Here is a 16,255-nt window from a genome sequence, read left to right as displayed (position 1 = left end):
CGGAGGAGGCCCGGGTCAAACTCGCTCAAGCACTTGCGCAAGGGCAGGATGCAGCACGGTATTCTATCCGATGTGGGCTGGATAGCACGGACTCGCTGGGCAGGGCGATTTCCAAGACGGTGGCGGTTCGCCGCAACGCCTGGCTGAGGTCTGCCAACTTTTTGGCTGATGTCCAGAATTCCCTCATGGACATGCCGTTTGATGGCCGTCACCTCTTTGGTGACTAGGCAGACAGTGCGCATGAGCATTTCAAGGACTCCAGAGCTATGGCCAAGTCCTTAGGCCTGTCGGGCCAGCGCCAGCAAACTTCTGCCTTTCGCTCCTTTCGTGGCCAAGGAAGGGGCGTCCCCTCACGTCCTGCCAGCTAAGGGCCACAGACTAACATCCAGCGCGGCGGCGGTTGTGGTAACCGCCGTGGTGGTGCCAGGGGACTGCGGCGAGGTCTGTCCATATCCACCCCCACAGCATATGCCTTAAAGCCTTCCTAGTCCGAGCTTTCAGGCCCATTTGACGCCATTGGGGGGCAGGGTTTGCCGAGGTGATGGCTCTCCATCACATCGGACAGGTGGGTGCTGCAAATCGTCGGAAGGGGCTACTTCCTCCCCTTCGAGGCGACCCCTCCAGCCATGCCACCGCAGTACCACCGCGTGTCGGGGTATCACCTGAAACTTCTGCAAGAGGAAGTTACGGCCCTCTTGGCCAAGGGGGCCATCAAGCGCGTTCCTGGGCCAGAAGTAGGGTGTGGTTGTTACTCCCACTACGTTCTGGTTCCCAAGATGGGCAAAGGGGGCCTACGCCCTATATTGGACCTGCGGATCGTCAACGGCTTCCTCCCAAAGGAGAAGTTCAAGATGCTGACTTTGGCTCAGCTCTTAGCTTCCCTAGACCCAGAAGACTGGATGGTAGCGTTGGACTTGCAGGATGCATATTTTCACAGCCCCGTCCTGCCGGCCCACCGGCGTTACCTGTGGTTCACGGTAGGCCACGGGCACTTCGAGTTTACCGTGCTCCCCTTTGCCCTTTCCAGCGCCCCTCGGGTGTTCACGAAAGTGATGGCGGTGGTTGCAGCCATCTGCACAGGCTAGGAGTGTCAGTCTTCCCCTATCTCGACCATGGCTTCGGAGGCTACGGAGGAGGGGGCTGCATTGTGCTGACAAGATTGGCCAAGGCCTTGGGTCTTGAGCTCCCCGTCGCGGCCGTGAGGACTAACCTCCTCACTGAGGTCCTTAAACCGCAGGCAAACTCTTCGGAGCCTCTACTGCCATTTAATAAGGCCCTTACTGACGTTCTGTTGGGCACTTGGTCCAGGCCCGCTACAGGTCCTCCTGTAGATCGGAACGTGGCTAGGCGCCACCGCCCGGCCCCGGGCGACCCTAGCTTCCTGTCCACCCACCCAACCCCGAGAGCCTGGTTATCCAGGCCTCTAACTCCCAGACCGCATTCCCGACTGCACCACCTGATCGGGAATCCAAAAGGTATGAGCAGTTTGGTAAGAGCTGTTCTCCTCACTTAGTTTGGGGTTGCGGTCGGTCAACACCGCTTGCCTTTTGGGCCGTTATAGCCACTCTCTGTGGGACACGGTTGCGGACGTGCTGCCAGCTTGCCCGGAGGAGGCCCGGGTCAAACCCGCCCAAGCACTTGCGGAGGGGCGGGATGCAGCACGGTATTCTATCCGATGTGGGCTGGATACCACAGAATCGCTGGGCAGGGCGATTTCCACGACAGTGGCGGTTCGCCGCCACACCTGGCTGAGGTCCGCCAATTTTTCGGCTGATGTCCAGAATTCCCTCATGGACATGCCGTTTGATGGCCGTAGCCTCTTTGGTGACAAGGCAGAAAGTGCGCTTGAGCGTTTCAAGGACTCCAGAGCTATGGCCAAGTCCTTGGGCCTGTCGGGCCAGCGCCAGCAAACTTCTGCCTTTCGCTCCTTTTGTGGCCAAGGAAGGGGCACCCCCTCACGTACTGCCAGCTACGGGCCACAGACTAACATTCAGCGCGGTGGCGGACGTGGTAACCCCCGTTGCGGTGCCAGGGGACAGCGGCGAGGCCTGTCCATATCCCCCGCAGCATATGCCTCAAAGCCTTCCTAGTCCTAGCTTTCAGGCCCATTTGACGCCAGTGGGGGGCAGGGTTCGCCATCACCTCCTCCTAGAGGAGGTGATGGCGCTCCATCACATCGGACAGGTGGGTGCTGCAAATCGTCCAAAGGGGCTACTCCCTCCCCTTCGATGCGACCCCTCCAGACATGCCACCGCAGTACCACCGCGTGTCGGGGGATCACTTGAAACTTCTGCAAGAGAAAATTACAGCCCTCTTGGCCAAGGGGGCCATCGAGCGCGTTCCTGGGACAGAAGTAGGGTGTGGTTGTTACTCCCACTACATTCTGGTTCCCAAGAAGGGCAAAGGGGGAATACGCCCTATTTTGGACCTGCGGATCGTACGGCTTCCTCCCGAAGGAGAAGTTCAAGATGATGATTTTGACTCAGCTCTTAGCTTCCCTAGACCCAGAAGACTGGATGGTAGCGTTGGACTTGCAGGACGCATATTTTCACATCCCCGTCCTAGCGGCCCACCGGCGTTACCTGCGGTTCACGGTAGGCCACGAACACTTCAAGTTTACCGTGCTCCCCTTCGCCCTTTCCAGCGCCCCTCGGGTGTTCACGAAAGTGATGGCGGTGGCCGCAGCCCATCTGCACAGGTTAGGGGTGTCAGTCTTCCCCTATCTCGACGACTGGTTGTTGAAGGCGGGCTCGTCCCAGACAGTCGTTAGCCACCTTCAAGTCCCCTGTTGTAGATAGATTCTTGAAGGGCATCACTCACATCTTTCCTCCTGTTCCTTTTGTGATGCCTCAGTGGGACTTGAACCTTGTTCTTACTTATTTGATGTGCGCTCCTTTCGAGCCACTTCACAATTGCCCTCTTCGTCTTCTCACTCTTAAGACTGCCTCCCTGGTTGCCATCACCTCTGCCAGGAGAGTGAGTGAGCTCCAGGCTCTTTCTTCCAAACCTCCTTTCCTTTCTGTCCATCCGGACAAAGTTGTCTTGAGAACGCGTCCCTCTTTCCTGCCCAAGGTAGTCACAGCCTTCCAGATCGCACAGTCCATCACCTTGCCCACCTTATTTCCGCCTCCGTATCCCTCAAAAGAGGAAGAGAGACTCCAATGTCTGGACACAAAACGTGTGCTCTCATTCTATCTGGACCGCACTTACCAGTTCCGGGTTGACGACCAGTCTTTGTTGGTTACGTGGGCGCTAAGAAGGGACGGGCGGTACACAAACGGACCATCTCTCTGTGGGTTGTGTTGTGCATTGGCTAAAAAGGAGCCTCCTGTTGAGCTGAGGGCCCATTCCACTAGGGCAACGGCGGCTACTACTGCCCTGGTTCGGGGAGTCCCCTTGCAGGACATCTGTCAGGCAGCTACGTGGACCTCGCTGCACACGTTCGCTAGACACTACTGCCTGGATAACCAAGTCCGGAGAGATGGCTTTTTCGGCCGTTCTGGTGTGATCATTGTTTCGCAGACCCACCACCGGGGTTGGTATTTCTGGGGTATCTATTCTAAAGGTAAGGAATCTAACACTAACCTGTTTCTTTCAGATGCACAAGTTACTTACCTTCGGTAACGATATATCTGTAAGAAACAGTAGTTAGTGTTAGATTCCTTACCGCCCCACCCATCCTCCCCGTTCTGCGAACCGATATCTAGGGTTAAGGTTCTTCCCTTTGAGGGCCCTAGTTTCATGGCACCAGTGTTGATTTTTATCATGGCTCTGCGTTCCTGGCACGGAAAAGCTGTGTATAAGAACTGACGTCAGTGCGTGAGGGCAGTGTTTAAGTACTCAGACGACGTCATCCCGGCGCCGACGACGGACGCGGAGCCGCAGACGACGCCTACCGACGCGCAGGGGTACTGCTACGCAAAACTTTCCGGATCCAGTCTGACGGCCGGAGATATTCTAAGGTAAGGAATCTAACACTAACTGCTTTTTCTTAAAGATATATCGTTACCGAAGGTAAGTAACTTGTGCATTAAGCTTCTTAAAGATGGAAACCATATGTTATCCAAGGAAACTGTAGGTTCTAGATGATAGAATATATAATCAATTAATATGCTATTGTTAGAACTGGGGGTCTCTAGTTGGCAGAGGTAGGTACCACTGTCTAAATAGGGACCCTTGATTCTAGTCAGGGTAAGGAGGAAACCCTCTGAGATAACCCCTGCTCACCCTCTAGGTAGCTTGGCACGAGCAGTCAAGGCTATTCAGTTGGCAATGTGTAAAGTATTTGTACCAACACTCACAGTAACACAGTGAAAGCACCACAAACTGACTCCACAACAGTGTAGAAAAATAAAGGTATTTAATCTAAACTACATAAGACCAAAACGACAAAAATCCAACATACACAGATCAAGAATATGGTTTCAAAAGAGTTCTTAAGGTTTTAATGTAAGTTATTTAGGTTGCGATAAAATAATTCACAGATGCGTGAAAATTTCACAGTTGCGTCACGTTTACTCACAGTACCTTTTAGTTGCGACAAAGTTCCAAAAGCAGAAGCTGGTGCGGTGGAAAAAAAGCGATGCATTGCTCCTGAGATCCTGGGAAGGCGATGCGACAGCCCCGCTGCAGCAGCGGGCGTGTGGCAATGAATCCGGTCTGTATGGGGAGGAAGGCCACTTGTATGGATTCCGGTGTGTAGGTTCCGTAGGAAGTTTGTTCTCGCAAAGGCACGATGCGACAATCTCTGAAGTTGCGACGATCTCCGGGGCGACAATGCGCGAACCAGCGGTGATCCTCTCTCTCGCAGCTCCTCGATGCGATGGCTTCTGCGATGACACTCGCAGCGACGTGATGCGAACCGCAGGCAAGCATTGCGGCGATCTCACCCAGCGACGACAGGCTCTGCGACGACACTCGCAGCGAAGTTAGACTTTTCCGAGCCGGTCTGGTGCGTCCCGCAAACGAAGGATGCGACGGCTCTGGCAGCGGCAATAGACGCTGCGACGTTCTCGACCTTCGTAGCGGCGGGAAACTTCTCGCCTTGTCGGGGATGCGCTCCGCAAGCGAGCGATGCAACACTTTTCAATTGCAAAAGTCGCTCAAGCTTAGTTTCAAGCTTCCCAGCATAGGTACAACTTCCAGAGGCCCCACAACTGTATCAAGCACTCTAGGAAGGACAGAACTCTCTCAGCAGAGTTCAGGAAAGTTGGGGGTGAAGTCCTTTTGTTCCTGGGACTTCAGAACAGGGAGCCAGCTCTTCTCAGGCCCTTGGAGATTCCTTCAAGACAGGGGACACAGCACAACAGCAAAGTCCTTCCCCTCTCCTTGGCAGCAAAGCAACAGGTCAGTCCAGCAGAGCAACAGCAGGACAGTCTTCCTTCTTCAGATTCAGCTTTCTCCTTGGCAGGGGTTCCTTCTTGATTCCAGGATGATCTAATTTTCTGTTGTCAGGGGTCCTGTACTTATACCCCTAAAAGTCTTTGTTCTCTTTGTGCAAGTGGGCCCTGAGCCCGGTCTGAACCAGTTCTGGGTGTTGCTTGAGCACTTTGTTTGCCTGGATTCTCCTTTCCTTTCAGAGTGAGGGGCAGGGTCGTCAGCCGCCCAGCAGGAGGTGGAGCCAGCATTGTGGCAGGCAGGCACAGCCCTATTCAGGCCCAGGTGCTAACTCCTCCCACCACTCAGGTTGCAAATGCAGTCATTCAGCCTAGGGCTGACTCAGCCAGCCTCATGGGGAATCCCCAGCCCCTGTCACTCTCAAACCAGACAGTCAATACACAAACAGGCCCAGGCACACAGAAGGGTCAGACAAGAGAACAGCAACTTTCTAAAAGTGCTGTTCTCAAACACAGGATTTAAAAACAACCTTTCCTAAAAGATGTGTTATTAAATTCTGAGTTCAGGGATACTAGAAACTTATGTCCTATCTTGTTCCTATGGGAAGAAATGCTGGAAGCCACTGTAGCCAGCATCCCCCATGTTAATCTATGGAGCAAGATAGCCGTACAATAGTGAAAAACGAAAATGGCTGTAATTCACTACCAGAGCATGTCACCTGCACTAGTACATGCTCTACCTTTTACATACACTGCACCCTGCCCAGGGGGGTACCTTGGGCCTTCCATAGGGGTGACTAATGTGCACAAAAAGGGAAGGGTTCGGCCTGGTCAGTGGGTACACTGACCAGGAGGACACAGCAGTTCCTAGACTGCACACAGGCACTGCAGTGGCAGGCCCGAGACACCATTTTAGGGCTACTCATGTGGGTGGCACAATCAGTGCTGCAGGCCCACTAGTAACATTTGTCATCACCAGCCCTGGCACACCCAGTGCACTTTACTAGGGCCTTCTTGGTGATACAAATATGCCAATCATGTATATCCAATCATGATAACAATTTACATAGGGAGCACTTACACTCTGGCACTGATCAGCAGTGGCAGAGTGTCCAAAGCATCTAAACCAGCAAAAACGAAATCCAGCGCAGCATCAAAAATACAGGAGGCAGAGGCAAAAAGATAGGGGAAAACCACGCCAAAGATGCCATGTCTAACAGCTATGATCAACAGTGATGTATTGTACACAGTACGATATAGCCATTTGAAGGGCTGCATATGTCCCAAGAAATTATGGTGGAAGATTTCATTTGAATAACGTTGGTGTGTATTTCAAGCTTACAACAAAATTCAATAATGTTTTTCTATAACCACAGTATTTGCACGTTCTTTATATAAGATTGCAGATGATGTTGATATGGTTCGTAGGTATGCTGATTTCTCTTTTATAGACAATGAAATTGAATTAAATGTGTCTTCTTTATATTCAGGAAGAGAAAAGGCACGGGTATCTTCCTGCATCTTTCTCACTGAACTACCACGACTACTAGATACAGGTAGGCAGCAGATATATTAAGTATTTTCCTGGAGAACCATGTGCTTTTGCCAATTTTTCTGTTAACTATAATAGAGGAGCGGAGCTTTTTCAGATCTCTATTGCTCACTTTTTCATGTCTGGCTGCAAAGGAATCGCACTAGTCGAGATGCAGGAGAAATCAAAAAGGAAATCAGTATTCCCATCATACGAGGAGAAGTCATCTAGCTTCTAGCAGGTCAACATACCTTTTGATGTAGGATGGGCAAAGTAGGCTTTTTTAGCTGTAAATGGAACTGAGAAATCGAGACAGATCAAGTCAGAGACTCTTGAGAGAGACATCAGTTCTGCAAGAGTTGTAATGAGGGCAGGAAGTTGGATGCTTGGTTCAACCATGATGAGACAAAAACGGGGACCACGTCTGGAAAAGTCCAGAAGGCCCCATCTGGACTCTCCAACAGTGCAGAGGTGCATGAATAGCTCTGGTGTGTAGCAAAAGGTAAAACTCTGGGAACCGACCTAGGATTAAAGCCACATCAGGAGAGAGAGAATGCCTGCCCGGGAAGAAAGAGACAGAAAATCCATGCTCTGTGTTCTGAAAGAGTTGGTGGGCCAGCTGAAAGTAAGACATTATGAGGAATAGCAACTGATATCTACGCAAAAGACGGAATGCATGAGTTGGTAACACTGTCAGTATTCCCTTCAGTCTAGAGCCAAGTAGTATGCTGAGTCTCAAGCAAGCAGAAGCTACAGAGGAGACTTTTATCTGAACTGTATTTCTTATTTGCTATTATTATGTTTGTGGAGTCAGAAGTTTTTTAAATGTATTCTGGTCTTTCCTACATAATTCTCTCCATCTCTCAAACTCTTAATGTTCTTCCATAACCATCTCACTTTCTCCCTCTAGCGCCTCTTCACTCGCTTTCTTTGGATATCCATTCACCAAAATCTGGAATTCCAATCTCTGTAACTCCTGATGACATCACAGTATTGACCCCTTAGCTTCTCTGCTGCTTTCTGTTTGTTTTTGAGGAGCTAGGACGGTGAACATTGTTTACCACGCATTCGAGGAAACTTATGCCATTACAACCACCGCGTTGTTACATTGTATACCATTACAACGAAAGTCGTAACAGCGACTTGCGTTAGGGGGCAGAAGGTGTTGGATTTAAAATCCAACACCTTCCCTACTGTTGCACAGACTGGAGTTGGAATAGTAAATCAACATCCATCTCCTCCTACAGCAAATCGTTGTGCCGACTTGTGTTGTAAAGGTATCCGAACTAACAACTCAGTCGTTGTAAATACCGCATTGTAATGGCAGGCATTGTAAACGCATGCGGACTAACATGTCATATTCGCTAGGACAGTGTTTCATTTTCTCCAGTGGTGTTCACCAACTGTACTTATTTTTCATTATCAGAGACTGGTCCAGAGCAAGAGAGAGAAAGACAGAAAATGAAGAATGGAGGAAGTCAAGGATAGGAAAATAGTGATGAAGGGAAGAAAGAATGGATGGAAAAGAACATGCAGGAGTGAGAGAGACGGGAAGCGTAGGGAGGTGGAAAACAAAGGCATAAGATGTTATCAAGACTAGACCGAGACAACCTTGACATTCTGCAACGCCAGCGGCAAACCTCTAAGAACATTTTCAGGCCCTTGCACGCATATTTTTCTCAGATTACAACTTGGGCTACGTGATGGGCAGCTGGTGCAAACTACAGTGACAGAGGCCTAGGCACTACTTCTTCCCGCTGTTAATGCATGACCATTGGCAAAAGTGCCAGGGGTACCAAAAGGCATTAGTACCCCTTGTTGCTCCCAATTGAAAGAAAAGCTCCGCCTTTCCCTATGGTGCTTAGGTTTTCCCCTTGCTCTCTTCTCAACTTTCCCCTCATCTTCCCTGTCTTTCCCTTCTTAGTTTTCAAAGATGGCTTTCTTGTGTACATTTTATTCCAAGCCAGTCCTCGTGGGAGTAAGTGTATGTGTGACCGTGGAAGGAACAGCATGCTAAGGTCATGCATTTAATTCTTGCAGGAGGTCCCCACAGCAACATGCAGTAAAATTGTTTTAACTTATATAATGGTTTAGTCTTGTTTGTCTCTCCATGTAAGAGCAGATTCCGCATCATCCTTAATAAAAAATATATGTTGTTTGAGCTACTCCTGCTTTGTCAGCAGAGCTGTCTTCCTTTAGTACAATATATTTCGGGTTAGTGTGCCCCGAGCCCTGGAAAATGCGCTCGTCCTAGTGTCCAAGAGTTTGTTTACCATCCTGCCAAGTACTGCATAGAGGCTACGCTGCAGAAATGATCATTTTCTGTGCATTCATAAGCATTCTGTCTACTCCGAGGCATTCTCGAGGTCAGGAATCTTCAATGGGAGGGTTTGCAGTCCCCATGAATGGCATTATCTCAGGAAGAATGTTCCTACTCTTTGAATAGATTACATTCCACTCAGCCTTGTAAACAAGAGCTCGCACCCATTGACTCCGATTCAAGATCGGCTGCTTGAGTATAAAAGGCAAACTGACTTGAATGCCTCAAATCTTTCTGTTTCGAAATAAGATCGTTTTCTTTGACTGAGAGGCCCTCTATGTAGCAGGTGAAATCATTCTATGGAAAGTGAATCCTCAGAGACACATACATAGAGGGAGGTTACTCTGACCCTCTTTGACACTCTAGTGAAAGACATCTTGTCAACTACCTGGGGATGTAATACAGTCTCACCCATTGTACTTTTGTGTTTGCTGGTAGACGTGAAATTCTACATACAGGAAGAGAATCTAGAGGATAAGCAAATATTTGTTCGATTTTTATTTAGTTATTTTATTATTAATCCTTGCTACACCACATGAATTCTTTGTATGTGCCTCCATTCAGTTAACACCTAAAGCACAGTTGTGGCAGGAAAAGAATTGAGGAGTTAAACTCGTTTTTTTGCTGCAACCGATAGGTTTTACCGCAGCCGAAAATCCAGTTATAAGGTGCTTAGTTCTGACTTCCAAATGCAAAGTTCCAAGTTTCAAGGTCTCAATACCGAGAAACACCATTGCACTTTCCATTTAAGACTCCTGCATGGAAGCAACAAAAAGTCATATTTATGTTAATGCAGCATGCAAGGAGTGCCCCAGACACCCTGCCTGGACTAAAACACTGTTAATAGCACTCTCTGTTCAGCAAAGCCTCAAGGGTCGTCATCAAATCAGGCGGCGGCTGCCCTGGCGCGCTGAGAAGCACGATCGGATGGTGTGAGAGGAAGCAAATCGTGCCACAGCCTATTCGCAATGCAGGCCAGGCCGTCCCTCAGTATCAGGGAGAAAGAGTCGCAGACGAGCGCTTGGGCCGCAGGAGGCATTGACGGGTACGGCGGTACACAGCAAGGAAAGACACTAAGGCCCCCTCCAGAGCTGGTTTGGGCTCTCTGGGAGTCGACCGGAGAGCATCCGCTCCCCCTGAGACCTCAGCCTGGAAACGAGCCCTGGGGCGTCAGTGAGGAGTTAGAGCAGCGGCCGCGGGCTACAGTAAGTGCTGTGCGCGGAAGACCGGTGTTTTGTGGTCCAGCCTGCTAAATCTCCTGAAACGCACGGCAACCAGGGCCCCACAAGAGGCCCATCGGAAGGGATCCCCACAGGACACAAGCTGCGCTCACACTTCTCTTCTCAGCCGCATCTTCGCAGCATGGGGGGGTGGAAGTTCAGCGTAGCGGCTGGCGGGAGAGCTCATCTGGCAGTCATACAGGCCCATGATTGCCGACCCCAGTGGACTGCAGCCTGGGGCCTGTAGTAGCATTACGTTCCAGCTTGACTGGGGCAACTGAAGGAATCTGAACTCCCCCGCAATTTCAGCCTCGCTGCACCCGGGATCACCCAAGTAAGCCCCCGCCTGCTCTTTGGCACATGTAGGGTATGATCCAGAGATCTGGGGCTAATAATTTCTTACAAACAATTCCCTTCATGCTGGGTTAGTGAATGTCCATAAGTGAATCAAAGTTACCAATCACCAATTTGTATTTTCATTCTAGTATGCCAATTATGGGGATGCAATCTAATTATAGTTGACAGGGTTTGGCAAAAAAACTAAATATATACACCTCTAAATAAATACAGACTCATATGTATATGTATGATGTTTATCTAATTAATGTGAAATAATGCTCATCAGTACCAGCATACAGCACACACCATGGACCGTCACAGAGCAAACAACATTGGAAGAGAAAATGACTAATTCATATCAATGACAATGCATAAAGGAGTGGAAAGGCGTAGAGACAAAAGTATCAGAGACAAAATACATTTCCAAATGATTATGTAAATTCAGGTTTCTGTCTATACTAACCCAAGTAGGAATATGAAATCTACTCTCTGGCCATGAGAGCATAAAAGCCCCTCAGGGAGTTTTGAAGAGGCACAGACTAAGACAGGAATCAGTAGACAGGAAAAAGACAGCAAACTGACGATAGCGACAATCTCCTAAACAGTCTGATCACCTCAACCATCAGAACGTGCAATGCTAACCCCTCCCACCAGGCACCTCAATTATACCCTAAAGCTTAAATGTCCAACCCACACTAGTATCTAAGGATGGGTCATTCTACATTTGATTGGTTAAGGAAGGGGGTGTATGGTCACACCACTATTGGCATGTCCATCACATTAAATGCCCCACTGTTTTATTTATTTCAACACAACAACTTCCACCCCAGGAAATATAATTCAATTCATTATCAAATGTTTTCTTCTTACATTCAGGTTATGTAGCAAACTTTGTATAACATTTGTACTGCTCATGCCTCTCGCGAGGAATCAAATCATGTTTTAATGCAAAGTTCTTGGCAGGCACTCAGGATTCTTTGAAGTACAAACTCTCTGTCCACCTTCCCTTCCCTTCGTTTTCTGATGTTAATTTTCAGGCATTTTCCTTTTATTCCTTTTAACCCCATAAGTTCATGCAGAGCAGAAACGTATACTTCTATGGGAAACAAACACAGGCATTATTATTCACTTGTAATGCTTTTTCACTACACACCAACCTAACTGCTGCATTTATCCATGCGCAACCCATGTTAAAATTATTTTCCTAGCAAACGTTAATAACATGCTTAAAGCAGCATTAGTCTTTTACTTTTGTTTTGACAAAGCCATTTGCGGCCTAGTTCAGTACCTTTGTATGCGCTTGCGCAGTAGCATTCTCCCTCATGTTAGATGCTTTTCCACATAAATTTTCACCGCACACTGTTAGTAAATGTGACTGAGGGTTCAATTTGAGCAGGTTTTATTCACAAAAAACCTGCTCCATCAATCCCCCTTTGACGGCTTTTTTGAGCCATCACCAAAATACCCACCAATACATATTAGCACTTTTAAAAGGCTGTTGTTCTCTCTTGTTTCACCATTATTCCATCTAAATTCTTCATAACTTCATAGTAATTTCCTTTCATATCCTCTAATTCTATTGCATCTCTTTTTCTCTTTCTTGCCCTTCTTTTATTTTCAGACAAATCTCTCTTGCATTTACAACACTTGTCGGATATATTATTAGTACCACTATAGCCACTGCAATAATATGTGTTAGTATTCTCCCTAATATACTATTTCCATAGAAAACCAATCACCCACAGAGGAAAAACTCTTACCAAGTTTCTCCAATTCGGCCAAATCTTGATGAAGATTTGTAATATTCTTAATATACCCCCAAGACTCTTACTCTTGTCAGGGATATAAGTGCAACATTGTTGTATTTTCAACAGATTGCTAACTCTACCCTCTTTAGCCAATAATACATCAAGGGCAAGTTGATTTTGTAAAACCATACACCTAATTGCCACCATCTCAGTATCACTCATTAAAAACCCACCAGCAGTGTCTGTTGATAAACGATAAACCACTGTGGACAATTCTCTAATTTTATGCAAATTCAGAATAACTCCAAGTGAAGGTATCAATGCTCCAAAAATATTCCCTATTATTTCTGAAAAACGTGTTCCACTCTTATATCATATTAGTCCTTTCTTTACTTCATTGATTCTATGATAATATGATCCTTATCTAAATTTAAATTTTTGGGAAACACTATTCCCAAATAACAACATCCATACCTATATTCAGGCAACCTATAGTAGGCATTCTCACCACACACATAATATATTCCTGGAAAAACAGGATCAATTCCTCCTTTTAGTCCCCGTCCTCCCGTTATTAGAAAGGTATGATCACATTCACTAGGACCAAGGAAATAATTGTTATATTCAGTCTTTTGTCTAAGAAAACAAACCTTCCCTCTATGATACCAGTCTAGAGTCATGGCAGCGTAAGTTTTGCCTTTCTTTTAATCTCCTTCTCTTAAAGCCCATGGGGGTACATGAGACTTTTGCTCAGCAGCTTTTCTCTGAAAATCTTGTCTTCTATCTTCTATCATAATGAATTCTATTTCTTCAAACCCTAAACTACAAGTAAGGTTGTGTCTATGTGCATATACTGTATCTTTTGCCTGTGTAGTATGGAACAATTCTCCCATATACTCTGCATTTCTAGCACTATATATTCTATTCATGTTCTTTCTAATGGGAATTTCTGAAAATACTAGATCCATGTTAGAATAGAAATATTGTAAACTTCCCTTCTCGTAAAGTAGACTAGTTAGTACACTGCAAGACAGACCATACCTAAAGGTAGGTGATGATAGGTCACCCCCTTTGAGACAGACGATGGTAATTGCATGCAAATGTAACAATCTCTTGCATCCATTGTATCAACATATTCATACAACAATTTTGTGAAGACATTTAGCGAAGTCATTAATTGACTTATATTGATGATAGATGCTGTCATCTTTCATCTTCTCTAAATTAGTATGTGAGTCTTTTTTAAGACTTTCAGTATCTACTTTTTCACTCATCAAACCATTAGTATTATTTTTAGGTCGATCCTTGCGCAGCGCGCATGCGCTGCTCTATGGCGAGGCTTCTTGTAAGCACTCTCAACTTTCTACAGACTTCTCCGTGTGATTTTGTTCACACCCACACATTTTATTTGCCATTGCGTGTGGCTTTAAAAAATGAAACCACGCAAATGGCCAAAGGCGGGGGTATGTCCCGCCTTTTTTGTCAAGGTTCACTCCTATTGCCTATGGATCTCAGGAATGAGCAGAGTGTGCAGCAGCACTCAGTGTGCCAGCTGCATTCCAGGAGGATCAGGTTACTTATTAATCCGAAAGCGACTACGCTTGTTTTAATACGGCTCCAGTTGTTCCTGAAAGCTGGTAAGATGATGATACTAACAGCGAACCTTTTGTTGAGTGAATTTTGGGGGAAAACACACGCTTCTTTGCGCAACACTTTTTCTCATTTCTCCCCCCAACCCCTCCCCAAATAACCGCTGGTGTTAGCTCCCATCTTCGGAAGTTTGAGTATAAGCTTGTGTCCCTAGAAAAAAGGGAGTGGGTGGGTACTCTTAAAACTATGATCCTGTATGCCACTGATTACAACATGGCCGACATACTGGTAAAGTCACTGGGATTTCCTTCTGTATTTCAGTTTCTTGCTTCTGAGCAGCGCATGATTTGCTTGCACGCTCCCTAGAGCCCAGCGGATGCTGCACCTCCCTCCTTTTGGTCACGTGTTCTCTCTGTTTTGTGCTGGGGAGAGTTCACCAATCTTTGCTCTCTACGCCTCAGGTACCCAAATCGCACAGGTACAGAAGTATCAACGGTACTGAACCTGTTGCAGAATCTTTCACCCGAGAGGACAGAATTCAGCCTGCGAGTTTACCGAAGTCCCAACTGACGAGAAGACAGTGACTGTTTAACCCCTGAAAATTGCCAGTTTCCCGTCGAGGTCGTTGTTAAACAGCAGGATGGCGGTGGCTACTTGGGGTCTCAACTTGCTACTGCTGGCACTAGGGGGAACCCTTGCGCAGTCCGGTACAGGCAAGGTCGCCGGCGTACTTCTACACGTTAAAGGGAATTGTGTAGTTTTGGGCGGAAATAAATGTAGGGTTACAGTTAAGCGGGTGTTTTGTGAGAATGTGTTGATAAGTGTATATTTTAGAGGTCTCGTTGCAGTAGTAAAGTTAGTTGAAAATTTACTTTTGGGGATATCTGAAGAAGCTACATTTTAAGGTGTATTTTGAAAGTGCACAGAGTCTGTGCTGATGAGACCCAGGGGGTTATCGCTCAATGTGCATTCAACCTAGAGGACAAGTCAGAGGTGCCCACTATATCCTAGTTGGCTATTATTACTCAACCCTGTTACTTGGACACGACGCGTTGTTTGGATCTGATATAGGATATTCCATAAAATATGAGAATTGTGGCAGATCTGGTATTAACATTGTTAAATATTTCAGGAGTTATTGGCGGTTAAATTGTAGAAACATGATTTCTGGTATTTAGTGCTGCTAATCTCACCCAGTAACAAATTGCAACTGGGAACCATTCCGTAAATTCGGTACATGTGTGCGTTTGCTGTCCTACCTCCTGGCTATTTCAAGCAATAATTGTGTAATAAATAGTTATAGTATTGATGTGTGATAAGAGAAACAAGCTGAAGAAAATTTTAATCTAGTATATAAGGCATTATGCATTGCAATAGGAGTAGGGACTTTGCAAAAGTCCGCACATACTACATATCCTTTGACTCACACACACACCCACTAAGCAATCTGTATCCTGTGCGCTACTCATTCTCCACACACCAACTTTATGCTTTCTATTCACCTTTCACCATCTTGAATTACGCCTCCTTCCATGACGTACATCACAATGAACACGAACCAACTACCAATACGCACACACAGTCTAATACTAAAATGGAAAATATAGGGGACGAACAAACTAACACAAAATCCAAACTATTTGAAGTAATTGAAGATATCCAAAAACAATAAACAAAGCAAGCCATCCAAATACAAGCTACCGCTGCGACAAATCCTCCCAGCCTAAAAGAAAAACCCTGAACCTAAACGCCAACACAAGTGCTGTTTCTCAGGTCGCAACTATTTCCCTCATACCGCTTCTTGTGCTTACAATATAACCATCAAAACCTATACTTCTACCATCAAATCCATCTTCATTAAACATCCACAACATTCTCACTTGGCACCTCATTCAAGTCTATCTGTGGGCACGTAGTCTGCATCACATAGCTCAGCATATACCCCCTTCTAATCAAAAGCAAATGGATACTTTTTCCAATCCAAGTTCTCTGCCTTCAAAGAGTTATGCTAGACTTCCTCCACTTTCATGGATCAGACCATTTTACCGTACCTCTGCCATCGTCTGAGGACTTCTTAACACCTTCCTGTTGTCCATACTTAACCAAAATCCCCTTTACGCTCCTAGATCCCCCTTATTGGTTTCATGAAGATCTTTGTTACACTTGTTACC

General features: G+C 46.7%; 1 protein-coding gene across 5 annotated transcripts in view; it reads left to right on the top strand.

The window, feature by feature from the left end:
* ZBTB20 (zinc finger and BTB domain containing 20) overlaps positions 1-16,255 on the top strand; it is a 2,236,857-nt gene that overhangs the window by 1,313,718 nt on the left and 906,884 nt on the right. For 4 of the 5 annotated variants that reach the window (XM_086935525.1, XM_086935524.1, XM_086935528.1 and 1 more), the window contains one exon: positions 6,827-6,892. The exons of the other annotated variant lie outside the window; for it this stretch is intronic. The gene's annotated coding sequence lies outside the window, so the exon portion shown is untranslated. The remainder of the gene's footprint in view (positions 1-6,826; positions 6,893-16,255) is intronic. 5 annotated transcript variants of the gene reach the window in all.

The sequence above is a fragment of the Lissotriton vulgaris genome, chromosome 8, assembly GCF_964263255.1.
Source record: "Lissotriton vulgaris chromosome 8, aLisVul1.2, whole genome shotgun sequence".
NCBI classification, from domain to species: Eukaryota; Metazoa; Chordata; class Amphibia; order Caudata; family Salamandridae; genus Lissotriton; species Lissotriton vulgaris.
This window is presented reverse-complemented; position numbering and strand designations above follow the sequence as displayed.